This window comes from Mandrillus leucophaeus, unplaced genomic scaffold (genome assembly GCF_000951045.1).
Source record: "Mandrillus leucophaeus isolate KB7577 unplaced genomic scaffold, Mleu.le_1.0 Scaffold389, whole genome shotgun sequence".
NCBI classification, from domain to species: domain Eukaryota; kingdom Metazoa; phylum Chordata; class Mammalia; order Primates; family Cercopithecidae; genus Mandrillus; species Mandrillus leucophaeus.
The window spans coordinates 5,294,273-5,321,113 of NW_012104131.1; the positions used below are offsets into that span (position 1 = coordinate 5,294,273).

The 26,841-nt window shown below is 38.2% G+C and overlaps 1 long non-coding RNA gene across 1 annotated transcript in view; it reads right to left on the reverse strand.

Moving 5' to 3' along the window:
• The window catches only part of LOC105547417, a 59,022-nt gene extending 32,506 nt beyond the window's left edge, over positions 1-26,516 (reverse strand). The window contains exon 1 of the long non-coding RNA XR_001007223.1: positions 26,428-26,516. This is a non-coding gene — a long non-coding RNA (uncharacterized LOC105547417). The remainder of the gene's footprint in view (positions 1-26,427) is intronic.
• Between the last annotated feature and the right edge of the window lie 325 nt (positions 26,517-26,841).

The window sequence follows — 26,841 nt, forward strand, 5'->3', positions numbered from 1 at the left end:
GGAGGTGGAGGTTGCAGTGAGCTGAGATCACCCCATTGAACTCCTCCAGCCTGGGTGACAGGAGAGAAACTCTGTCTCAAAAAATAAAAAAAACAAAACAAAACAAAACAAATTATTGAAGAATATTCAGCATAAAACTTTTACAGCATTTTATATCCTTAATTATAGGCAGATTAAATAATGAGCATGAAGGAGTAAATGAATCAAGTTGAATGAACATATAATATTTTGTTAATAGAAAATGAAGAGGTAGATACATTCAAAAATATTCAAAATATATTTTTGAATATAAAATGTCATAGGATTCTTGCTGGAGATGTCCTCAAAGTATTTCCATGTGAGTTTAATATGAGACCACAGCCTTGATCCTCAAAGAGTGGACCACACAGCAGGTCAGATACATCAATATCTACAGCGAAACAGTTACAAAATGCAGAATGTCTGGACCCATCCTAGAGGCCCCATATCAGAATCTACATTTGAACAAGATCCCCAGTTGAATCATATACGCGTTGAGGTTGGACATATTCTGGACAGAATAGCCTCTCAACCTCCCAGTGTTAACATTTTTGCTACATAGTTTTTGTGTGTGGGGTGACCTGCTCATTGCAGGCTGTTGGTCAGCATCCTTGGATTATTTCTCATAATCACATGAAAAAAAGAATATTATTTGACAGGTCAAATTAGGAATACTCAAGAGTTTTAAATTGCAATTATTCCCTTTCTGCTGAGACTGAGTATACAGTATTTGCTGGTTGGTCACGCTTTTACTTTCTCTATTGCAAATTTTGCAAGTTTTTTGCTTTTATGTTCTAGAATCTGAGTGTTTTTATTCTTTTGACTGCATTGTTTCAAATAAAGAATTAGAGATTTTTCGCTAAAAAAAGAAAAGAAAAGAAAATCTGCTTTTCCACATAATCTTTCCCCACGTAACACTTAACAGGTATTTTAAAAATTCTTCTGCAGCCTCCTGATATGCAGAAGCTCCCTCATTCACCTGCAAGTTTAACACTTTTCATGCTGTATCACCTTTTGAAATATACAAGCCAGGACTACCTAAAAAGCATTTAACGCCGGGCGCCGTCGCTCACGCCTGTAATCCCAGCACTTTGGGAGGCCAAGGCGGGCGGATCACGAGGTCAGGAGATCCAGACCATCCTGGTTAATACGGTGAAACCCCGTCTCCACTAAGAATACAAAAAATTAGCCAGGTGCGGTGGCGGGCGCTTGTAGTCCCAGCTACTTGGGAGGCTGAGGCAGGAGAATGGAGTGAACCCAGGAGATGGAGTTTGCAGTAAGCCGAGATCGTGCCACTGCACTCCAGCCTGGGCAACAGAGTGAGACTCCGTCTCAAAAAAAAAAAAAAAAAAAAAAGGATTTAACATTTTCTTGACGTTGGGTAATGTGACTACACAATTCTTTAGCTTTCAACCTTACAGCAGTGCTGTCCATTATGCTTTTATAAATTAGCAGTCATTTTATGAATCCACAAATTCAGCTCCTTCTTGCAGTTACAGACACTAGACGGCACTTCAGCACTACATTTGGGAGCCTTTTTATTTTTTTTCTGGAGACAGGGTCTTGCTCTGTTACCCAGGCTGGAGTGCAGTGGCATAATCACGGCTCACTGCAGCCTTAACTTTCTGGGCCCAAGCAATCCTTCCACCCTAGCCTCTCAAGTAGCTGGGACTACAGGTGTGCACTACCATGCCCAGCTAACTTATGTAGTTTTTGTATTTCGCCATGTTGCCCTGGCTCGTCTCAAACTCCTGGATTCAAGTGATCTGCCTGCCTCTCAACCTTCCAAAGTGCTGGGATTACAGGCGAAAGCCACAGCAACCAGCCAGGAGCCATTTTTAAACACAGAAATCACCAAAGAAAGTACAAAAATGTGAAAAAGTGGTACTGAACTGACTGCTCAAAGGACACTTGTTTATTGCCTGAGAGCTGAAACAATAAGGCAGAGTGTCACCTTTTTTCTAATTCAGCTGGGATTGTGTGCATGGAGGGACCTAAGTTTTCACCACTCTGTACATGCCTGTGAGTAAACATGAAAGTGCTCTGAGTATTGATTTGGGGTTACAAATAAATTTTAGAGAGTAGATGAGTTTGCAAATATGGTGTCTGTAAATAATGAGAATCAACTGCAGTTCAAACAGAAACCAGAGCAAGGTGGCAGATATAATCCAAAATACAATAAAACTAAACATACTTTGTTGTAAACTAAATATAAGAGGATTAAATACTCAAATTGAAGACAAAGGTCATCAACTGAGTACAAACATTCAACCAACAATTAAAAGAAATATATTTTATATATATAAAAACATAAAAGGATTTTTATTAAAATCGATTCATTAAAATAAAAAGGTTTTAAAATTTATAACATGCAAATACTAACACAAGAAAGTGTATGTGGATATATTAATATCAGAAAGTAGACTTTTTAAAAACTAGCATTCTACAGATAAAGAGGAGAATTTAAAAATGATAGAAGAATCAATTCACCAGTAATAAATAATCGTTCTAAATATTTATGCAACAAATAACATAGTTTTAAAAATAGATGAGGTTTAAAATGGCTGAATTGTTTAAAGCTGACGAATCTGTAATTATAGTGGAAGACTTAAACAACTTGTTTAATAGCTGACAGAGAAAACAGAAAAGTCTGTAAGATTCAATAAACACAATCAACAAGGTAAACAATATTTATAAATATCATACCCAATAACAACAAAATGAACATTTTTTTCAATGTGCACAAATAATATTTACCAAGATTGACTTTATGCTGGATTTTAAAATTTCAACGAATTTCAAAGACTGAAATCACTCAGACTATGCTCTCTAACCACCATGGGATTAAGCTAGAAATCAATAACAAGATATCTTAAAATTCGCAACTGCTTAAAATTAGACAATCACTTCTAAATAACCCATGGGTCAAAGAAGAACTCATAAAGAAAATGTTAAAAAATACTTCTATACTGTCTGCTAATGAAGATGCAATAAAATTCAAACTTGAAATGCAACTAATGCAATTTTTAAAGGAAAAGTATTGCTTTACATGCAATGGTAAGAAAAAAAAATTTTGAAAATCAATAGCAAAACTTCTACCTCAAAAGTTTGGGGAAAAAAGGGACAGAAAATCTCAGAAAGTAAAACAAAGAAAATAAAAAAGAGGAGAAAATAATAAAGTAGGGAAAATCTATCATAAAAATAAAAAAACTGTAAGTTAGTTCTTTGAATAGATTAACAAAATTAATAAGTTCCTAGCAAGACTAGTAAAGAAAAAAAAAAGAAGAAAAATGTCACTACGTAATAAAGGTGGCATCTCTAAACATCTTATGGACAATAAAAGGGCAATAAAAATATATTACATACCAATCATATGCCTGATAAATTTGACAGTTAGATGAAATGAAAAAATTATTTTAAGAATGTTACTGAAACAGATTAAAAAATAGAAAAATTTTAATAGTCCTCTATCTATTATGGAAATAGTATCTGTTATTTAAAAAATATCTCTGCAAAAAGAGCTCCAAGGCCAGATGGCTTTCCAGGTGAATTCTTCTAAACATTTTGGAAAAAAAAAAATACCAATATTACATAAACTCTTCAAGGCATGGGAGGAAGAAAGGGAATACTTCTCAGCTTATAAAACCAGGATAACCTTAATATAAAAATCTGACAGATTTTACAAGAAAGAAAAACAACAGACCAACCTAACTCATGAGAATAAATGAAAAATCCTATATAAACATCAAAGAATCAAATCCAGCAATATATAAAAGAAATAATACAGTAAAGACAAACAAGGTATATTCCAGAAATTCTGGGCTGATTTATAATTTGCAAAGCAATTGATGTAATTAACGGAAATAGCAATGATAAAATTATATGATTGTCTTAATAAGTGAAGTAAACACATTTGTTGAAATTCAAAACCTATTTATGATTTTTAAAACTCTCAGAAGGAAATAATAAAAGTAAAAAAATAGGTTGAAAACAAAACAAAAACAATAGTGCTAATAAATCAAGATAATTCTCTGAAGAGAAACAATAAAAGAGAAAATTACTAGTCAACCTAAGCAAGGAAAAAAGAAACCAACAATACTTAAAATAAAACGAATTGAGAAACAACCATTGAAACAGAAAAAATCAAAACAAATAGACTATTAAAAATGTTGAACAAATGTACTTGAAAATCTAGAAGAAATAGGTAAAATATTTTACAAAATGTAATTTTTGAAAATTGAACTTTGGGGCCGGGCACGGTGGCTCAAGCCTGTAATCCCAGCACTTTGGGAGGCCGAGACGGGTGGATCACAAGGTCAGGAGATCGAGACCATCCTGGCTAACATGGTGAAACCCCGTCTCTACTTAAAAACATACAAAAAAATTAGCCGGGCATGGTGGCAGGTGCCTGTAGTCCCAGCTACTCGGGAAGCTGAGGCAGAATGGCATGAGCCTGGGAGGTGGAGCTTGCAGTGAGCCGAGATCGCGCCACTGCACTCCAGCCTGGGCAACAGAGTGAGACTCTGTCTCCAAAAAAAAAAAAAAAAAATGGATACCAGTGGAAAGTGAAAAGTAAACCAATTTACACAGAAAAAATGGAGAAAAGAACCAAAGAGCTATCTCATAAATAGGCACTAGGTCCAGATGGTTTCCCATGTAACCTCTACCGAACTCATAAAGAATGGATAATTATGCTATATAAATTGTTACAGAGGCCAGAACAAAAAAAAGTCGTAACTCTTTTTATAAAATGAGTATAACATTGATGCCTAAACTTGATAAAGAAAAATGGATTAATTTCACTTATGAATATTGATTTTTAAATCGTTTAAAATTCAGAAAAAAAGAATTTAATAGCATATTAAAATTTTTAATAATCCACTATGACCAAATGTAATGTATTCTAAAATTGTCAAGGGTATCTCAATATTAGAAAATCTATTAATGTAATCTATCATATTAAGAGATCTAAACAGAAATTTTTATCATGAACTTCACACGTACTGCATAGACCTCTGACAAAAATCAACACCTATTCCTCATTGAAGTGTCAGTAAACAGAATTAATGCATTATATACTTATATCAAATCTCCATAAGGCACCAGACTAAATGGTGTCAAGAATGTAGAATAACTGGAAGTGTCATATACTCCTGGTGATGGTATAAAATTGGACAACTGCTTAGGAAAATTGACAATTTCTTATACAGTTAAACATACACCTATCTTGTATATATAAACAAATAGAAATATATAAACATCCTAAATTGCCATCTGTAAGATAGTTACTGGTTGAATAAATCAAGTTACATCAACAAAACTGAGGAATACATAGTCATTAAATGATTTGAATAAGAATGTTCTCAGTGGCCTTCATAACAGCCAAAAAATTAGAAACAACCCAAATGTCCATCAATAGAAGAATGGGTAGAAAAGATTGTACATATAAAGTTTAAGAACAGGACAGACTAAGCAATGGTGGTAGAATAGTTTAATGGTTGCCTCTGGGAGAAGGAAGTGTGGAACTGAGTAGAAATGAGAATAAAAGAGTTTTCTGGAGTGATGGAAATGTTCTATTTCTTGATTGGGGTGTGGATAACCTGGGCAACCCCATACATTTATCAAAAGGCAACAAAATTAATGCTTAAGACCTGTGCATTTCACAATCGATAACTAAACTATGCCTTAATAAATAAATTTAAATACGCAAACCCTATATAAATAAAATGAAATAAAACTACAATGAGATAGTATTTCTAATTCGAAAACCTAACAATACCCTCTGTTGACAAGTCTGTGAGTACACAGAGCCTTCCAAACAGTGAAGATTACCATGCAAAATGTAATCATTGCTCAGGGAGGGGAATTTGACAGTGTCTGCCAAAACTACCCAGCAGCCTCAGTTCTAGAAATTCACCCTAAAGATGCACATCCAAACATTCAAAACTACATATGCACAAGGTTATTCTTTGTGGGTATTGATCATTCATTGTGAAAACTGAGAAACCATCAAAATCGCCATCCATAGGATACTAATTGAATGAATCAAGATATGTTCACAAAATGGGGAACTATGTAACCATTAAAAAAAAAAAGATTAGTATCAGTTCATAAAGATAGGTATGGTTTTTACTAGTGTTATTGATACACTAATTCTGAAACAACTCTTTCATGTGTGGTGAATGAGAGAACAAATGAGTAAATATATTGAGTTTGTTAGGAAGGGAGAAGAGAGAAATATACATGGAATAAAAAAGGTGAGAGTAAGTGCTATGTGGATTTGAATTGGTGATATTAATATAAATGTATATTCATGAATATATGTGTATTTGTGTACATACATATACATGAATATATGTCTGTAGATGTGTGTGTATGAATAAATATGTAAGTGTGTATGTACATATGTGTATACACACGTACACACGAATACACATACACTAATTCTGGTCTCAAAACCCTTTAAAAAATCCAAGGCTCCTTAAAGAAATGCTTGAATCCTCCAAGATATGTAAAGTGCAAGGTGAGTTTGGAATATCTTGTGCCAGAAACCATGGAAGCACTCAAAGGCCAATGGAGGAAGAGGTATTAATGTGACAATGCTACTAATTGGTGTACCTGGAATGTGAATAGCATATAAATGTTCATTATACTATTCTTTCAACTTTTCTTCAGGTTTAATTTTTTTCTATAAAAACTTTTATATTTGTATTTATTTATTTATTTATTGAGACGAAGTTTCACTCTTGTCACCCAGGCTCGAGTGCAATGGCGCGATCTTGGCTCACTGCAACCATCGCCTCCTGAGTTCAAGTGATTCTCCTGCCTCAGCCTCCTGAGTAGCTGGGTTTACAGGCACCCACCACCACCCCCAGCTAATTTTTGTATTTTTAATGGAGATGGGGTTTCGCCACATTGGTCAGGCTTTGGAACTCCTGAGCTCAGGTGATCCACCCGCCTAGGCCTCCCAACATTCTGGGATTACAGGTGTGAGCCACCATAACTGGCCTATAAAAGCTCTTTTAAAAACTATTTATTACCATTGATGATTGCTGAGATACCAACTCATTACTCTAAAAAATTATAGATATAGGAAAAGAGAGAGGAATTTGTTATACTTTTTCTGCACCAGTTATTATTCAGAGTAACTAAAAAGTTGACGAGAGAAAGATTTTTGTATAGAAATGCAGCTAAAAAATAGAAAATAAAATTATAGAATTAGAAAAATACCATAAATACCATTTTGCAATCTCAAAAAAAAAAAAAACTGAATCCAGATCATGAGAAGATACTAAAACTATTAGGTGAAAAACTGATGTGGAACTGGGTAGTGCATGGATCAAGCTAGCCATATGTGAACCTACTAATTACGATGTGATGTGATAGAACACACCACCCTGAGCTAGTGCTGCCTAAAGACTTGAACTTGAATCTAATGGAAACTCTTAATCTAAATATCAGTTAATAAAGAATATCGAGGAAGCTGTGAACTAAATGCAAAATGTATAATACTCTACAGGACACATTATTGAGTTTATCAAATAATTGTAAAAAAAAGAAAAAAGGAAAGAATCTGTTACAGAAACAAGAGACGGTAAAAATATAGCAAACAAAGGCTGTAGAAAGGCACTGTGTTAAAATTTGGGAAATTTGAAAATAATTTGGGTGTTAAATAATATTATGGAATAATCATTAATTTCTTAATGAGTAATAATCTCCTGATATAGACTTAATTTAGAGATGAATATTAAGAATTTGAGAGAAATAATATAGAAATTTTTTTCAATTACTACAGCTCCTTTCCCTCTAGTAACAAAAAAAAAAAGCAGGGAGTGGAGAATAAATAAAACAATACTGGCAAAATGTTGGTAATTATTGAGGTTGGGTAATGGATGTACAGGAGTTTATTATGCTATCCTCTCTATTTTTGTCTGTATTTGAAACTTCTTAATTTAAGAAAAACAAAAAAGGAAAAGCTAGTAATGGTTTGGCCAAGGATGTAGCAATAGATTTGAGATCAATGGGCAGAATTGAAATACAATCAGGGAGATAACCAACAGAACTAATTGGATGTGGAAGACGAGCAGTGGGCAGTACTGTGCAGGTAAGACCTTTCTCCTGGGAGGGTCAAGGAAGATCCCTGATTTGTAGTATTTGTCAATTTCCATGATGTAACTACTCCCACCATGGTGATCTCAAACTGAACGTGGATTTGGGAAGAGATGTGCACAACTGCCTCTCCTCAGTAGGCAAGCTCAGTGCCAACACACCCAAGGATTAAAAAAAAAAAAGTGATTAAACAAGAATTAGGCCTAAGTTTCTGCTTTCAACGGTTGGGTACAGTAGCTGAGATCCTACATTAGGTAAGTGAGAGCCCTTGTAAATAGGGGCATTAAAAGTAAATATACATGAGAAGGAGAAAGAAGTCAAATTTCAGAATTGGGGGAGTGCAGGGGAGAAGGGGGCACTGGGCACAGGTGCTCCAATCATTACTGTATTTGGAATTTTATATTTTAAGGTTGGTGGTGAGTAAATGGGTGTTCACTTAATCATTCTTTATCTTTATTTATTTAATTTTTTGAGAGAGGGTCTCACTCTGTTACTCTGATGCCCAGGCTGGAATACAGTGGCATGGTCTCAGCTCACTGCAACCTCCACCTCCGAGGTTCGAGCGATTCTCCCACCTCAGCCTCCCAGGTAACTGGGACTACACGCATGCACCACCATGCCCAGCTAATTTTTCTATTTTTTCGCAGAGATGAGATTTCACCATGTTGTCCAGGCTGGTCTTGAACTCCTGACCTCAAGTGACCTGCCTGCTTTGGCCTCCCAAAGTGCTGGGATTACAGGCATGAGCACTGTGCCTGGCTTAATCATTCTTTATATATTTTTGAGTGTCATAAGTGTATCATAATAAATTACAAATGAAATAAAAATAAAGAGAAAAAGTAAAAAAGCTATCATGTTCCAAGTTAGTAATAAAATACCCATGAAGACAAAATAATGATAATATTGAGTAATAATAACTCATTATTTTGAAGCCATAGCTGGTGATTCCAGTTACAATTCTAAAAACTCAGCTCTTCTCACCACCACAAGCATTCATGGAATAATATATGCTCACATAGACTACATTTTATCTACCAGTGTTCAATTATAGCATAATATTCTGAGAGGTGAGTGTTTAGGAGCCCACTAGTCCACATATGTTTCAAAGCTGTCCCCTACATTTCCATGTCTTCAGTCTCATTTCAATTTCTCTGACCATTAAAAATAAAATTCTTGGCTGGACGCAGTAGCTCACACCTATAATCCTAGCACTTTGGGAGGCCGAGGCGGGTGGATCACCTGAGGTTGAAAGTTCTAGACCAGCCTGGCCAACATGATGAAACCCTATCTCTACTAAAAATACAAAACATTAGCTGGGCATTGTGGCGGGCGTCTGTAATCCCAGCTACTCAGAAGGCTGAAGCAGGAGAATTGCTTGAACCTGGGGGCAGAGGTTGCAGTGAGCCAAGATCACACCATTGCACTCCAGCCTGGGCAACAAGAGTGAAACTCCATCTCAAAATAATAATAATAAGTGTAGTAATAAAATTCTTCCTTTGGCCATCTTAATAGCATAGGTGCCTTTTGCTTTGAACATATATATCTAGTCACCTCCACCTAAGAAGTTCCCATTGGTTTCATAAAAACAACAACAGCAACAACAATAACAACAACAACAACAAAACTTAAAAATTAAAGGAAAGTAGCAGTTTGGGGAGTGTTTCAGTAATTTAGCTGAAAAGTGATAAAGACTATTGAAGAGGACACCAAAAAGTGGAAAGATATTCCATGTTTATGGATTGGAAGAATAAATATTGTTAAAATCTCCATACTACCCAAACCAATCTACAAATTCAATGTAATCTCTCAAAATACCAAAGACATCCTTCACAGAAATAGAAAAAAATCTAAAATTTATATGGAACTGCAAAAGACCCAGAATAGCCAAAGCTATAATAAGCAAAAAGAGCAAAACTGGAAAAATCATGTTATCTGACTTCAAATTATACTACAGAGCTGTAGTAACCAAAACAGCATGGTATTGGCTTAAAAATAGACACATAAACCAGTGGAACAGAATAGAGAACCCAGAAACAAATCCAAACATCTACAGTGAACTCATTTTTAGCAAGGGTGCCAAGAACATACATTTGGGAAAAGACAGTCTTTTCAATAAATGGTGCTGGGAAAACTGTACATCTGTATGCAAAAGAATGAAACTAGATGTCTATATCCCACCAAGTACAAAAATGAAATCAAAATGGATTAAGAACTTAAATCTAAGACCAGAAACTATGAAAATACTAAAAGAAAACATTGGGGAAACTCTTCAAAACATTGGTCTGGGCAATGATTTTCTGAGTAATACTCCACAAGCACAGGCAACCAAAGCAAAAATGGACAAATGAGATCACATCGAGTTAAAAAGCTTCTTCACAGCAAAGGAAACAATCAACAAGGTTTAGCGATAACCCACAGAATAGGAGAAGATATTTGTAAATATTAATCCCATCTGACAAGGAATTAATAACCAAAATATATGAGGATCCCAAACAATTATCTAGTAAAAAAGTCTAGTAATCTGATTTTTAAACAGGCAAAAGATCTGAATAGACATTTCTCAAAAGAAGACAAGAAAATGGCAAACAGGTGTATGAAAAGGTGCCCAACATCACTGATCATCAGAGAAATGCAGATCAAAACTACAAAGAGATATCATTTCACCCCAGTTAAAATGGCTTTTAACCAAAAGACAGGCAATAACAAATGCTAGAGAGGATATAGAGAAAAGAGACCCTTGTACACTGGTGGTGGAAATGTAAATTAGTACAAGCACTATGGAGAACAGTTTGGAGGTTCCTCAAAAAACTAAAAATAGAGCTACCATATGATCCAGCAATCCCACTGATGGGTACATACTCAAAAGAAAGGAAATGAGTATATCAAAGAGATTCTGCACTCCCATGTTTAATGCAGCATTGTTCATAATAGCCAAGATTTGGAAGCAACCTAAGCGTCCATCAACAGATGAATGGATAAAGGAAATGTGGTACATATACACAGAGTACTATTCACCTGTAAAAACGAATGAGATCTTGTCATTTGCAACAATATGGATAGAACTGGAGGTCATTATGTTAAGAGAAATAAACCAGGCACAGAAAGACAAACTTCACATGTTCTCACTTATTTTTGTGTGCTAAAAATTGAAACAATTGAACTTATGGAGATAGAGAGTAAAAGGAAGGTTATCAGAGGCTGGGAAGGGCAGTGGAGGAAAGAGAGGGGAAGTAGGTTAATGGGTACCAAAAAAAATAGAAAGAATGAATAAGGCCTAGTAATTGAGAGTGAAACCGAGTTACTATAGTCAAAAATAATTTAACTGCACATTTAAAAATAGGTAAAAGAGTATAATTGAATTGCTTGCAGTTCAAAGGATGAGGTGACAGATACCTCATTTAGCCTAATGTGTTTCAAAATATCTCATGTACCCCATAAATATACACACCTATAATGTACCCACAAAACTAATTTTCTTTTAAAAGATGAAGGGTTGAATTAAAAAAACCAAGAGTGAGCAGAAGGAGGTAAGTGAAATTACTTTTTTTTTTTCTTGAGACAGGGTCTCACTCTGCTGTTGCCCAGGCTGGAGTGCAATGGCACAATCTTGGCTCACTGCAACCTCCACCTCCCAGGCTCAAGCCATCCCCAACCTCAGTCTCCCAAGTAGCTGGGAATATGGGTGCATGCCACCATGCCCAGCTAATTTTTCTATTTAATGTAGAGACGAGGTCTCACTATGTTGCCCAGGCTGTTCTTGAACTCCTGGGCTCAAGCGATCCTCCCATCTCAGCCTCCCAAGATGTAGCTGGGATTACAGGTATAAGCCCCTGTGCCTGACCTAGAATCACTTCTTTTAAGGTAATGAAGATGACATGGATAAAAGAAAGCAGTATAGGGTTACATCCTAGATTTCTGGCTTGACTTCAAAATTGCGTCATTCACTGAAAGGTAAAAACAGGTCAAAGAGTGAGTTTTAGAGGCTGAAGGGGAAACAAGAGGTTTAGCTTGGGACACATAAAAGATACCAAGTTGACATCTACTCCCACTGCCACCCACAAGAACCCAAGTTTTTGTGAGACAAGTTTCATGGTCTCACAAAGGAATGATGGGGCAGAGTGAATTACAGTGCAGTAACAAGAGACAAGGAAGTAAGGGATGCAGATAACAGTATAGATCATTGTGGTCTTTTAAGATTTGCCAGGAGGTACAAGAGGGAGGGAAGCTGTCAGATTTATGTATCAGGGACATAGGTGCAGCAGTGTGGTTGGAAGAGAGGCCGAAATTGAAGCTGTATCTGCATAGTGTTTACTATGATATTAAGAAAATGTACTAATTGGTCAGTAAAAAGGGAGAGGGAGAGGGCTAATGAGCAGAACCAAGGGGAGGTTGTTGGCTGATTAAATATTTGCTGGTCAGTTTAAAATGAGATGACTTGAAAACAAATGTATATATGCTCTCAGCCTCAGCAGACCACATGGAAAGCGTCGTTGGAAAAGGTTAGTATTAAAAATAAAGTTGCACTCTCCTCGCTCCCAAACAGAGAGAACCGAGAAAAGGAAGAGGATCATGGAAGCAAAATAGCATCCCTCCTTGTCTCACATGTCAAATTATGTAGGCAACAAAATTCAACTGAAGAATAATACGATGTCAGAAACTTTCATAGGACAGAAGAATTTAAAGTATACTTTGCTGAAAACTAATTCAGAAGTTTTGCTCCTTAGAAATGATATTTCCCCAGGGAAAGTATAGATTCCTGCCAAGACAGAGAGAGCTTTTGCTTTCCCCACTAACGTTTTTGAGTGATCCCTCTCACTTTTCAACAATTATAATTTTGGTTTTGGTGTTTGAAATCATTTCAATCTGACATCTGGAATAATTACATAGCGTTTCTAGGAAACCAGTTTTTTTTTCCCCAAGAAAATTACATATAGTAACACGTCTTCCTTGAAAGTTCAACGCTTCAGATTCTTCACAATTTTGCACTCCACTAGAGAAAGTGAGCACAGCACAGTGGCAGGTCATCATGGTAGAGAGAAAATAGACTTTAAAATCAAGCAGGCTGGAGCTTGACCATCAGCTCCCTCAGCAACTAGCTGCTCTGCTGCACCGCTCCACGCCCCAGGAGAACGGGGCTCGGCTAATAATCTCTGCCTCGTGGTTTTGTTGTCACGCTTAAGTGAGATAGCACATTCCAAGCTCAAATACGTGGTACATAGAACCTGTTCAATAAATGGAATCCTCTAGTACATAAATTACTTTAAAACAGTTGATAAGAAGTTCAGGTTATCAATAGTCTAGTAAATACCCACTCATTTTGATGTGGTTTTGGATGATGAGAACACAGTATCAAGAAAACCTCTATAAATCAAAAAATGCTCTGTTGAATAAGACCATGAAGTTCAAGACAAGCACAGATCATTACATTAGTTAATTGTATGTTTCTTATTGCTGTTTTAACAAATCACCACAAACTTAGCTGCTTAAGACAACACAAATGTATTGCTTTACAGCTTCGCAAATCAGAAACCCAAACAGGTTTCAATGGGCCGTGATCAAGGTGTGGGCAAGTCAGGGCCATGGTTCTCCATGGAAGTTCCAGGGGAAAGTCCATTTCCTTGCCTTTTCCAGCTCCTGCAGCTGCATTGCTTGGCTTGTATCACCTTCCCCCATCCTCAAAGCCCATCACGCTCATCTCTGCCGCCATCTTTTCTCTCCTACTCAGATCCTCCTGGCCTCCACTTGGTAAGGACTCCTGTGATTACACTGGGCCCGCCTGAATAATTCCGGATACTCTCCCCATCTCAAGGTCCTTACTCACATCTGCGAAGTCCCTTTTGGCAGGCAAGGTAACATATTCATAGTCCCGGGGACCAGGGCACAGACATCTTTGGGGTGGGGAAGCATTACTCAGTCTATCAAGAAAACAAAGGCAAATGACGCAGATATGGCATGTAGAAAGTAGCAGTTTGACAGTAAAAGGCTCGAGGTTTATTGTGGAACCTAATCTACACCACAAACAAAAAGGAAGTGCTGTGATCTAAACAGCAAATATGATACTGGAGTAAGATAAGACGCAAGCTTTGCTGTTTATTTATAGCTGATTAGGACTTGAGGAGAGCTGCTATTACTAGTTTTATATAATGAGCTATGGGACAGACTCTAAGGAGAAAAAGTATAAATTACAAAAGTAATTGAGGAGCAAAAAATAAGTCTTGTGAAAAAATTAAGGAATTGCAACTGGGTAGCTTGGGAGGGGGAAAATAGCACAAATCCTAATAATTAATTGCAAGGGTACAGGTGTGGGCCAGAGGTAATTAGCAGGAAAGATTGGTCATGTGTTCTCCATGTTCACAGAGAGCTGAAAAAAGGAGGAAATGAGCCAAACTGCAGTGAGGAGCTGGGCTTTTAAAAAAGGAAGTTCTTGACCATGAAGATCAGACTACCAAGGGAAGCTGTGTAATCTCCATCCCTAAAGAGCTTTAAAAATAGTATAAACAGCCATCTGCACAAGATGATTTATGCATTGACCTTCAGGAGGCGGGCCCAGATCATCTCATGAAGTCCCTTCCAAGTGTGGGATTCTATGATTTAATCAGTATGTGATTTTTCTCAGCTCTACATTTTGTGAGATAACCAGCAGATGGAAGCCACAAATTCCCCAACATCATACCAAAATCATGGTTCCTCACACTGGTAGGGCCCAGTCAAGCTTGCCAAATTGGCATCCGTTGTAAAAATCATTGAAGGACCCACCTCAAACATTTATTTATCTCCTTGTGGGTGTCTGGACCACCCATGTCCACAAAATGCAGATAATCCTTATATCGATTCATGTGCATTTCACTCTGATTTTGCATAAGAGAAAGTTGCATACATTAAAAGCATTTGTCTGGTTGTGAAGCCTGAGACAGCAGCCCTCAAAAATGTTATTAGAGATTTACAGACCCTAGTCTAAGCAGAAATGAGGCTGATTGGACACTTCTCTGAAAAAAAGTTTACAGCACACTTGGGCCTCAGTTGTTCTCACTTAGATAGCAGACATGGTTCTCTGTATATATTTGTTTGTTTATTGAACAAATATTCGGGCACAAACTGTATTCTAGGTAAAGTACAGAGCATTGCAGCGGGGGTGGGGGATTCAATAATGAGGCAAATACTGTCCTTCCCTTACAGAACTTAGTGTCTCCTCCAAATAAACAGGCCATTTTGATGCCAAGCAATAAAAACTATAACACAGTCACGAACAAGGTGCTAACGGGATAACATATGATGAGCAACCAACCCCGTTTTCGGGGACCTAAGAGGATTTGGGAGGAAATAATGCCTAAGCTGGGATCTGAAGGACGAATCAGTGCTTCTGGGGGAGCAGGAGTGGTGGAAAAGTATTTCATGGAGAGGGAACAGTGTGGTGAGAAGCTGGCAGAATGCAGCAGTATGGGAGGTGAGAGGCATCGGGGTATGGCTGGAGCATGGAGAACGGACAGGGAGGAGAGAGTGGGGCTGGGAGAAGGGAGAAAGCAAGGGCAAGTCAGAGATGAGGCTTCAGAGGTCATGAGAGGCCTCAAAGGCCATGCTAAAGAACTTGCACTTGATGTGCAGGTAATGAGCAGCTGTTGAATGATACAGATCAGATTTGTCCTTTCAAAAGATTTATTAGCACACTTTTGAATGTAGAGGCAAGAAAAAATCGTTTACATTTGCTTCAGAAAGTGGAAAGGCTTATCTGAGGAATACTGGGAATCCAAGGAATCCAAGGAGAAACTGAGCATCCAAAAGGAGCGAAGCAACAGAGCTGGGGAGGGGGAGCACAGTGGTGCTGCCTCGTTCATCGCCCGCTGCTGCTGCTTTGGGCTTCATCCTCTCCACTTGCTCTTTCTGTTTCTCCAGCTTACACTAATGGACACCCAAAGCTTCTGGGTTTTAAGCTCCCAGTCTTGACAATCCAGAGATAGACTGGCCCAATTCTCTTGTTTCCAAATTCAAAACTCCAAGGAAGAGGACTTATAGGCCCAGCTTTAGTCTAGGAGCTCATCTCTGGACCAAGGAGCTGGGGCCAGGAAGCTCTGTGCATTCCAACAGGGCAGCTGGTGCTGCAGCCACTGAATGGGAAGGAGAGTGCGTTCCCAGCGATGGAAGGCAGGGCTGCTTTCTAGATGAGCCATGTGTCCTTGCAGCAGCCTCCATGGATTGACGGATGGGAAGACTGGAGGCATAGAACCAGTGTAGAGATGGTTGCGTGTGTACAGCTTGTGCCTGAGGCCAAAAGGGAGATATGTGGTCTCCACTGACGCCAGAACTACCCAACCGCACTGGCCACTGGCCCAGGGCAAGCTCTGGCCCTCCATTCGTCCCCATGGGCCAGAAGATAGATTGCTCCCCTGGTGTTCTTTATTCAAAACTATAACTGCTGGAAGGCTCTGCTCTCATGTATGAATTTCCAGTCAGCATGCTTTTACTCAAATTGTTCTTTTGTTTCATTGTGTTACTAAAAAAAGTCTGACAGGTTGGCATGCTTGTTTATGTGAATGTCTGGAACTGCAATTTCTTGTATGTTCATGCAGGATCACTATATAGGCTACCGTTTATAATATTCTCAGAAACAGTCAGTATTTAAAAATGTTTTCTTAAATTAGTGCTGAAGTGTGAGATGTAAACCTTTTTATTAATGAATAATTTACCTCCCTTCAAGTCTCCATCAGGTTTAAATTTCTGCCATTAGACTCCACATAGAACAATATGTATGCAATTACATGTTTAACCACTAGATGGCACCATACATCTTTTATTCTAATTATCTCAGTCACTTAAACGGGATTTGCGTTTTTGTTTTTGTTTATTGCTTTCCACAGAGTTAATGATATTTTCGCACTAGTTATTGAATATTCATTAGTGTCACTACTTATTTGTGATACTGCCTTTAATCATATACTAAATTTTTAAATATGCTAGACAATATTTCCTAGGAATTTCCTTCCTTTATCTGTCAATCCTTACTATAAAACCATGCTGTTTTAATTATTTTTGTTTTACAATACCTTCTAAAACCTGCTGTCACCACTATTCATTTTCAATTATGTCTTCGTTTTCAAAATATTTTTTAATCCATTAATTTATCCAAATGAAATTTAGGTTTATTTAATCAGTGTTTTTAAAAAAAATCTACAATGGCACTTGTACTGGAATTGCTAGTAAATTTAACAATAGCAATAACAATAAATATAAGTCAGTTTGGAAGGAAGTTCCAACTTTGCAGTATTTATTTCCTTCAGCAAAACGAATGCTTTGAACCAGTGATGTAGACAACTGCATATACATAGTTTTAGGCGTGTGTGTGTGTGTGTGTGTACATGTGCAGAATAAAGTAATATATAGAGATATAGAGAGAAGCATATTCAAGCATACATTATAACAGATGAAAAAAATGGAGGGGAACCTTTTCACATCTAACTAACTATAGGTAGATTGACTAAATTTGTTATTATATAATTCAAATGGGATATTTTGCTCCATTAAACATAATGATTTCAAATTATATATACAGCATGATAACATATTTGTTTAAAAAAGAGAGACAGAAGAAAACAGGTAGTAAGCTAACTCATTCTCTCTGGGAGGTAAAATTATAACTAACTCCTATTCTCTTAATGCTTTTCAGAATTTTCTACATTTTAGACAGTGACTTGTATTGCTTTCATAATCAAAAAAGAAAAGCAAACTTCTAAACCTTTAAAACAATTGAGTTTTATTCAAATTTCAAAGATATACCATTGTCTTATACAGATTGATTTATTGCTCAATTTTTCGTAACAATTACTAATTCATTAAATATGTCTAATGATATTCAAAGTAAGGAGAACTTCCATAGCTAGGAGAGACACTTTATGACTTGTGCATGTCCCCTGCTAGAGCCTCAGGGAGGTGATGTTATAACATGTTGCAGGTCACAGTGGTTAGAAGTGCTCATGCAAGACTCTTCACCTCCATTTCTCTAGATACGTCCAACCTCTCAGCCTTCCCAGTCTTTGCCTTCTAGTAAGTGACAAAAATCAGAGTTTCTTAAACTCTCTGGTCTCAGGCCCCTTTTAAAAATCGGCTATCCCCAAAGGACTTTTGTCTATTCAGGTTATATCTATTAACATTTAACATATCCAAAATTAAACAGAAAGTCCTAAATATTCATTTTATTCATTTAAGTTAAAAGAATAGTTCCATTACAAGTTAACATAAATAATAATTTTTATGAAAAAGATTGTGTTTTCCAAAACAGAAAAAATATCAAGAAAAATGGCATTGTTTTACATTTTTTGAAATCTCTAATTGCTGACTTAATAGAAGACAGGTAGATTCTCATGTTTGCTTCTGTACTCAGTTTTTATCATATTTTGCTATCATATGTTATCTAGCCTCTGGAAAACTTCACTGTACACTCCCAAGACAAAAAAAGCAAAAACAGCAAATGACATCTTAGTTTCATTAGGAGAACAGTTATGATCCGAGAAAAGGTCTTAGGGAGCCCCAGGAGTTCCCAAATCACACTTTGAAATTAATTCCTGAGTTGAGCTGGATTAAACTAACTGAATTATCATCACTCCACATTCTTTCCTTTTTTCTTTCTTCTCTATTATTCACGAGATTCACGAGCTCAATTAAAACTGAAAAAAGAATAATGGCGAGAATAAGGACACTAGCATGAAACAGTGGCCCCTCATTACCCACTTGCTTGTGTGGAATGACCAGAACATTTTTTTTTTTTTAGACGGAGTTTCGCCCTGTCACCCAGGCTGGAGTGCAGTGCGCGATCTCAGCTCACTGCAAGATCCGCCTCCCGGGTTCATGCCATTGTCCTGCCTCAGCCTCCCGAGTAGCTGGGACTACAGGTGCCCGCCACCATGCCTGGCTAATTTTTTGTATTTTTAGTAGAGACGAGATTTCACCGCATTAGCCAGGATGGTCTCAATCTCCTGACCTCGTGATCCGCTGGCCTCAGCCTCCCCAAGTGCTGGGATTACAGGAGTGAGCCACGGCGCCTGATCTGACCAGAACGTTTTAAGCCAGATCTGTATGCATTCTGAAAGTGACTGGGTTTGTTGAGGTCATCCCTAACCTCATGCCGCCATTATCACCAGCACTTCCTGGTTACTCCTTGTTAGTCTTTGGAGATAATTAACTTATGATTCATTCTGTCTACCTCTAATTCTCTTCTACTTATTAGTGAGTTCAATATCCCTATAGATGATCATTTCCAATGTCTGTTCTCTCAGTTCCTTGGCCTCCCCACTTCTAGAGATCTTGTTCTCCTCTTTACCTTGGCCACTGATTCCCATGGATAAACTCTTGTGCTTTTTCCATAACTGCAAACCCTCCATAATATCAATTATGAGCAGCTTACTATTCTGGTCAATAACTGCTATTTTTTCAACACATTTCCTGAACCCCAATTCCAATAGTCAGCCAGCCTCACAAACATCTACAATCTGCCTGGAGTTCTCTTCCCTGATTAGTCACTTGGCTAAATCCATCCTGCCATCTTCTGTCTATTGATCCTGTTGGTTTTCCTTGCAGCCTCCCTCACTTCCTCATTATCTTGCTTACATTTCATGGTCTGTCGTTATAATCACTCCCTTAAATTTGCCCCCAATTTCTCTACTTTACTCTTGTTCATCAAACTCTCTTGGATAAAGCCAAACCCTAGTTAAATTTGACATTCTGCCTACACTGTGACTACACTCACACAAATGAACATATCTAGAGTAAAATCCACTAATGACATCAATATAGATTAATGATCATTAACATTGCGAGAGTGATTAACACTGCCTAGCAATTGTACTATATATCCCTAGATAATTTACTGTTCTACTCTCCTATGTGGTTATTTCTTACCTTCCCTCTTCTCAGATTCCAACACCTCCTCCTCCATCCTCATTCCCAGCTGATGGCTTTGCTTCCTGTGTAACTAAGAAAACTGAAGCCATTAGAAGACACCCGCCATGTCCTCCCCTGATGCATGTGTGTACACATGTTCCAGCTCTCTTCCTGTGATATAGTTGAGCCATCTGCATTTCAGAAGGCCAGCCCCTCCAGTATGGCCCTGGATCCCATCTGCTCTAACCTACTCAAGTCATTGTTCCAGCAATTTTCTTCTCTCCTGTCTTATCAATGTATCCCTCTTTTTTGTCTGTATTGTCTGGTAAAACCTTTCATCATCCTATTGTCTTTCCAGCTATTGCCCATTCTTTTCCTTATCTTAAGGAAAAAAGTAACAAAACAAAACACAGTTCTTTGAAAGATCTGTTTATCATTGCCTCTAATTTAGTTCTTCCTGCTCTCTGTTGAATCTACTCTAATTGAAATTTATTTCATTTTTTCCCCCAATTTGCTCCTATCAAGCTCACCGGTAACTTCCACATTGCTAAATTCAATGCTCAATTCTCAGGCTTCACCTTCCTTGAAAAGAATTTGACATTCGACAGAATTTTTCACTCTCTCCCTCTTAAAAATCTCTCCTCACCTGGCTTCCAGAACATGTTGCTGTCTTGGGTTTTCTCTGTGTGACAGCTATGAAGGAAGAAAAGAGCAGAGTGTTGGTTGAACTGGAATTGCACAGATCTCCATATTCATTAGGACATTGGGTCAGAAAGAAAAGTAGTTGAAGAGAGAAGGCTCAGGTGGCTCACCTGGGACTGAAAGAGAGTGAGAAAATGACCTTTGCATGAAGCGATAAGAAGACATTGAGCCTGGTAAGATCATCTCAGTGAACGGATGGATATTGACATTCAGCACATCAGGTCCTGAAGATCAAGGATCTAAGCAAAAAGCCAAGAGATGCAGTAATGACAGGGAAGGGTAAAGATAAGGGTAATAATAACAAAAATCCCAACTCCAGTGTGGTAACCAGATTGTACTAATGCATACATATGTACTACCATGCATATATTTACTGTCTAACTTTTACAAAGTGTTTTCACATCTATTAATTGATTTCTTCACAGTATCCTTAAGCAATACAACTATTTTTATCTTAATTGTATAGATGAAGAAACTGAGGCTTGCAGAGGTTAAAACAACTGTCTAAGATTATACCGGAATTTTAACAGAGTTGGGACTAGAAGCCTGGTCCAGAAAAATCAAGAAGCAGTTCCCAGGCAGTTCCTTTCTAACACAGAAATCCTGGGCAGCTGGGTCAGAAGCACCTGATGGCTTGGTCGAGAGAGATCAGAGAATCAGCATCAGATCTTGAGACTGTATGCCAGATATGGATGGCACAGGGCTGGGTGAAAATAAGTAGCAACACTGACAAGCCAGCATCTGTGAAAGGGGCACTTTATGAGGGTCAGGACCACAGTAGAAGCAGATGAGCTGAGCTGAGCTGAAACAGGTAGCTGCAGCAGGTGGGTTCACCTGATTGAGGGGGTACGGTGGAGGTAGAGGAAAACAAGTAATATCTGACAATCATCCCAAAGAATAAATGATCCCACAATTCTCTGTGGAAAATCTGATATTTAGTTCCTGGAGTTGTTAGGCCTCCAGCCTAGGGAAGAAGAAAATATTTGATGTTTGATAGCTGTTGGAGACTGAGCGAGAGATGGGAAAGATGGATTTTTTTCCCTCTTTAACTTAAATTCATTATTTGAGGAATTTTAAACAGTTCATGGAAAGTGCATAATCTTTACAAAGTAGAGGAACAAACAAGTTATTTCCTTGACCTGTCATTTGTCACTTCACATTGGAGCAGGATTTTTGAAATTCAAGTATAAGAAGTATGTTGAACGAGGACAGCCCATCGTGAAATCACAGCACTCCCCTTCATGTGTTCAGTAGAGTTAAGCTTCCCTTGCCCCTACTTGAACATTCAGGTGCATCCCAGGACTTTTCTAGATACTCTTGGATGTGTATTTGAGGACAAGAACATCCTACAATCCCTTTAGTAACAAGTGAGTGGAATTCAGTAATCAGAACATCTTACATAACCAGAAACTGAAACTGATTTAGCACTAAACCTTTTCCTGTCCCTGTACCTCAGCTGCTCCACTGTGGATGGCTTATGCTTTATTCTCCACCTAGTGCTTTCCCTCCTCCCTTCTGATGCCCTCCCGCAGCTTGCTAGCCAGTTTCTGGGTTAATGCCAGAGCCAGAAGAGAGACATGGTAAAGGGCCAGGAAATGTCCTTCTTGTGCTGGCTTTGGGCTTTCCAGGCCTGGCAAACGTTTGCAGATGAGTCTTTCTTTCATGGGCACTTTCACGGGCATCCTGTAGGGTCCCTGGTGGGCCCCTGCCCTGCAGTCCTGTCCTGGGTTAATGCATCTTATTATGGGTGGTCCAAGGTAGGTAGGGTGACCATCCATCCCAGCTTGTCCAGGAATATTCCCATTCTAGCCTAAAGGTCCCACATCTTGTGAAACTTCTGAGATCTGGGCAAACCAGAATGGTTAGTCAGGGGTTACTCATGAGTCCTTCTGCAGCCCTCAATTATCTGATATTAACTTCAACTTCTGGCTTCTGGCCCTTCAACCATCTAGGGCCCTTGGACAAATTCATAAAAAACCCACACTGTCTCACTTGCCCAATCACCCCACACAGAGCTAGTCCACAGAAAATATTCCTTTACCCTTTGGAATCTGAAGGTATAAGCTCTCCATTCTGCCTGGATTCAATGTTTGTGAAGGTCATCTCCATGTGCATAGGCAAAGCAGCTCCCTGGCCGCCCTTCCACTTTTCTGGAGAGGATTCAGGATTGTCCTGGGCCCATTAGAACAGATTCCTTCCCATCACCTCTGAGAAGGCTTGGCAATGGCCTAGGGACCTCAAGGGGTGCCTAGTCTGGACTTCTTGGAAAGATGAGTATTTTTTGTAGATGTGGTCAAATCTGCTATCACCCTTATGTTGTATCAGCTGAGCCTATAAATTACAAACTTCCCTAACCATGGAGGCCCCTATCTGGGTCTGTTTTATATGGTGATAATAAATACCTTACTGATTAAATCACCTTTTAAAAACACTGATTTTAAGCTGGGCACAGTGGCTCATACCTGTAATCCCAGCGATTTGGGAAGCCAAAGTGGGCAGATCACTTGAGGTCAGGAGTTCGAGACCAGCCTGGCCAACATGGTGACAACCTCGTCTTTACTAAAAATACAAAAAAAAAAAAAATTAGCTGGGCGTAGTGGTGCTCACTTGTAATTCCAGCTATTCAGGAGGCTGAGGCAGGAGAATCAATCACTTCCCAGAGAAGGAAGTTGCAGTGAGCCAAGATCGTGCCACTGCACTCGAAGCTGGACAACAGAGCAAAAACTCTGTCTCAAAAAATAAAGAAAGAAAGAAAAAAATGCTAATTTTAATAAAATAAAGCTGTGAATTTAAATGAAAAAATAAATACAAACTTTTAATAACATACAAGATTTTTAATAAAAAATAAAGATAATGCCTTATCCTCTTGCCTTTACCCTTTTTGACTTTTTACAGCTTAAGTTGCTTCTAGCTTTAAGGAAGGTGATTCAGAACTTTCCAAATGAACTCCTGGAGGTCTCCGTTACTAAACATGGGGTAAACCTGAATGGAGCAACTGATCTTTCCAAATAAGTCATTTCAAAATTCTCCTCCACGTCAACTCTTTCCATTCTGAAAGTGGTTGAGGGGATTCAAGTCGTGGAATGTAAATTTCACATACTGTGATCTGGCTTTGGAATATCACATCAATTCTATCTTGGTGTCTCAGTCTCTAACTTTAATTTTAACACTCTATTACACAAGAAACAAAATAAAAACTACCCCAGTAGGTGGCACCTGCAGAAATATATGCAGAGCATTTGTGGCAGATTGTATTTTCCAAAAATGGCCATAGCAATATTTATGTTCCCACATACTCTCCCAGAACCTTGACATCCTTCCATCAAGCAGTGGAATCTATTATCTTCCCTTTGAATATGGGACACCTCAATGACTTGCTTCTAACAAATACAATGTAGTAGACATGATGCTGCCTGACTTCCTAGATGAAGTAAAAGAAGGCAATATAGCTTTTGACTAGTTCCTCTCCCCGCCCCCTTCTATTTTTCTCCTCTCTCTCTCTATCTCTGTCTGTCTTAATCTGGACCAGTGATGAAATTTGTGGAACCCAGGAGAAAATGAAAATGAGCAGCCTCTTATTCAAAATTAAGACTTCCAAAAGAGTGGCAAGCACAGAGCCCTCTTCTGTGTGTTAGCCTTGTGTAACTACACAGGACACAAACCCATGAAGCCATCCCTGTTTAAGATGCTTATCTTTGAAAACCAGCCACCATGTTGATAGGAAGCCCATCCCAAATGGAGGAGTTATGTGTAGCCATTCCACTTGACAGCTGCTTAGTCAACTTGGACGGCTCTAAATACCATAAACTGGGTGTTTCAAACAACAAACATTTATTCCTACAGTTCTGGAGGCTGAAATTCCAAGATCATGGTGCTAGCAGGGTCAGGTTCTAGTGAGTGATCTCTTATTGGTTTACAGAGAGCCACGTTTGGCTATGTCCTCAGATGGTGGAAGGAGAATGAGCTGGCTCTCTGGCCTCTTCTTATAAGGGCACTAACTCCATTAATGAGTTTTCCTTGCTCCTGACCTAATGACATGCCAGGGACTCCACCTCCAAATGTCATCCCACTGTGGATTAGATTTGAACATACACATCTGTGGGAGACACTAACATTTAGTCCACAGCAATAGTCCTAGAAATACCCTCAGCAACAGCCAGAAGCACCCCCCAGACATGTGAGTGAGCAAGCATTCAGATGATTCCAGCCCCAGCCTTTGAGTCTTCTGGATATGGCTCCTGGCCTCATAGAAAAAAACTGCCCTCGCAGTCCCCTGTCCAAAGAATCCATGAACATGATAAAAGTTTGTTTTCCACCTCTAGATTTGGGGTCATTTTTTACTCAGCTGAGTAACCAGAATAGCATGACTTAGAGACAGGACTTATGAAGGATATGCAGCCCAGTCACACCTGCCCTGTCTCTGACATGGCAGCATCTCCCACAAGCATGTCTTCTAATACCATCCGAGTCTTCCCCAGTGTTGCTCCAAGTCTCTGGACTACAACTACCACAACACCCTAGCAACAGAACCCGAAACTCTCCCTCTGCAGCCGTCTGCTGCCTGAAGCAGCTACTGCCTTTGACACCTTTTCCAGAATCGAACCTTCATGGTCCTCCACACGAGGCTGTGCAGCTCCCTTGACAGGGCTTCAGCCTCAGGACATGAGGACCACGGAGACCACTCACTCAATACTACAAACAACCCTTCAAGTACAGTCATCACCAATGAGACAAGTCCCCAACTTCAGATTTGGGGTTACCCTTCCAGCAACCATACCCATTAAATTGGGAATTTATGTGTCATTTACATCAGGGTTTCTATGAAAATGAGTCTGAGACTCTAACTTCGTAGTTTTGAAACTCAACCTTTGCCTTGGTTCAGAACCACAATCCAAGCTGTGATCACATACGCTCCATTTGACTTAAATAACTGTTGGGATTCAATGACTCTGTCCTTTCTGCCTGCTTATTTGAGTGCCTTTGGAAGCCATATCTGTTGGAATTTAAAACACTCAATCCATAGCAAATTAATATGTCATAGCATAGAATTTTGTACTTCTAAAAGAAGTACAAAAATAAAAACTAACTAGAAGGTTAGACATTTTTTAGGTTTTACAAATTATGAAACCATGACCACTAAAAGAAACTCATCCATTATACAAAATGATGTTATGAGTTATTTTGAAAAATATAGGAATGTTCTCAAAGTAAATGGTGTTTTTACCATAGTAAATTTATTCCATGCAACAACTAACTGAATTATTTGCTTTGCTCTTGTTAGTTCCCAAATTCAGCTGTTCCTAAGTGAAGATGCCTTTTTCTCTAAGTTTTCCTTTCAGTCATACATTAGTGCCTGTACCATTTCAAAGCCATGTAAACATTAACTTACATAATACATACTTTTTAAGAACCAAAATGTTCTCAAATTTTGAAAATATTTCTTACATTTGTCTTTGGTATCCAATTGCCAAACAAAGTTAAATTCAAATTTCTATCAAACTTGTTTTCTGTATCCAAACCACTCTAATTAAACACACCAAGCATAATAAAAACTAAAATAAAAAATTAAAATAAAATAGCATTGCATCCTTAAAGGATTATGTTGAATTATTAAAAAAAAATCTGCAGTGTTGCTTTTTCTGTTTTTTTTTTTTTTCTCTTTTCTTTTTCCTGAATCATGTCCAAATTAAACCAAGCGTGACCATAAAGAAAGGTTATCAAAATACTCACAGTTCAGGCTCCCTACAGGACCGTTCATAGTGCTATAGTATTACAAAGTAGTAATATAAGTATGTTATGAGGAAATGTGAATTCCTAGCTGGAAAATCTAAAAACAGGATGTTAGAGAACAATGGAAAGCCACCCTGCCTAGTGGTGTATGTACACTTAGAGAAACTGGCCAACCAAATTCTATTATAAAATAAAGAGAAACGATATCATTTTTAAAGCGCTTTGGAATATTTGTACAGTATTTGCCTCCAAGTAGACACTCAATTATACATTTGCTAAATAAAATAATACAGATTATCTCATTGTTTTACTCCTCAACAACCTTGCAAAAAGGATAATACTATCACTACTACTCAGGAGAAGTTCTGGAGTTCTACAGCTACCATTGTGGTCATTGCTCTTCCAATATTACAC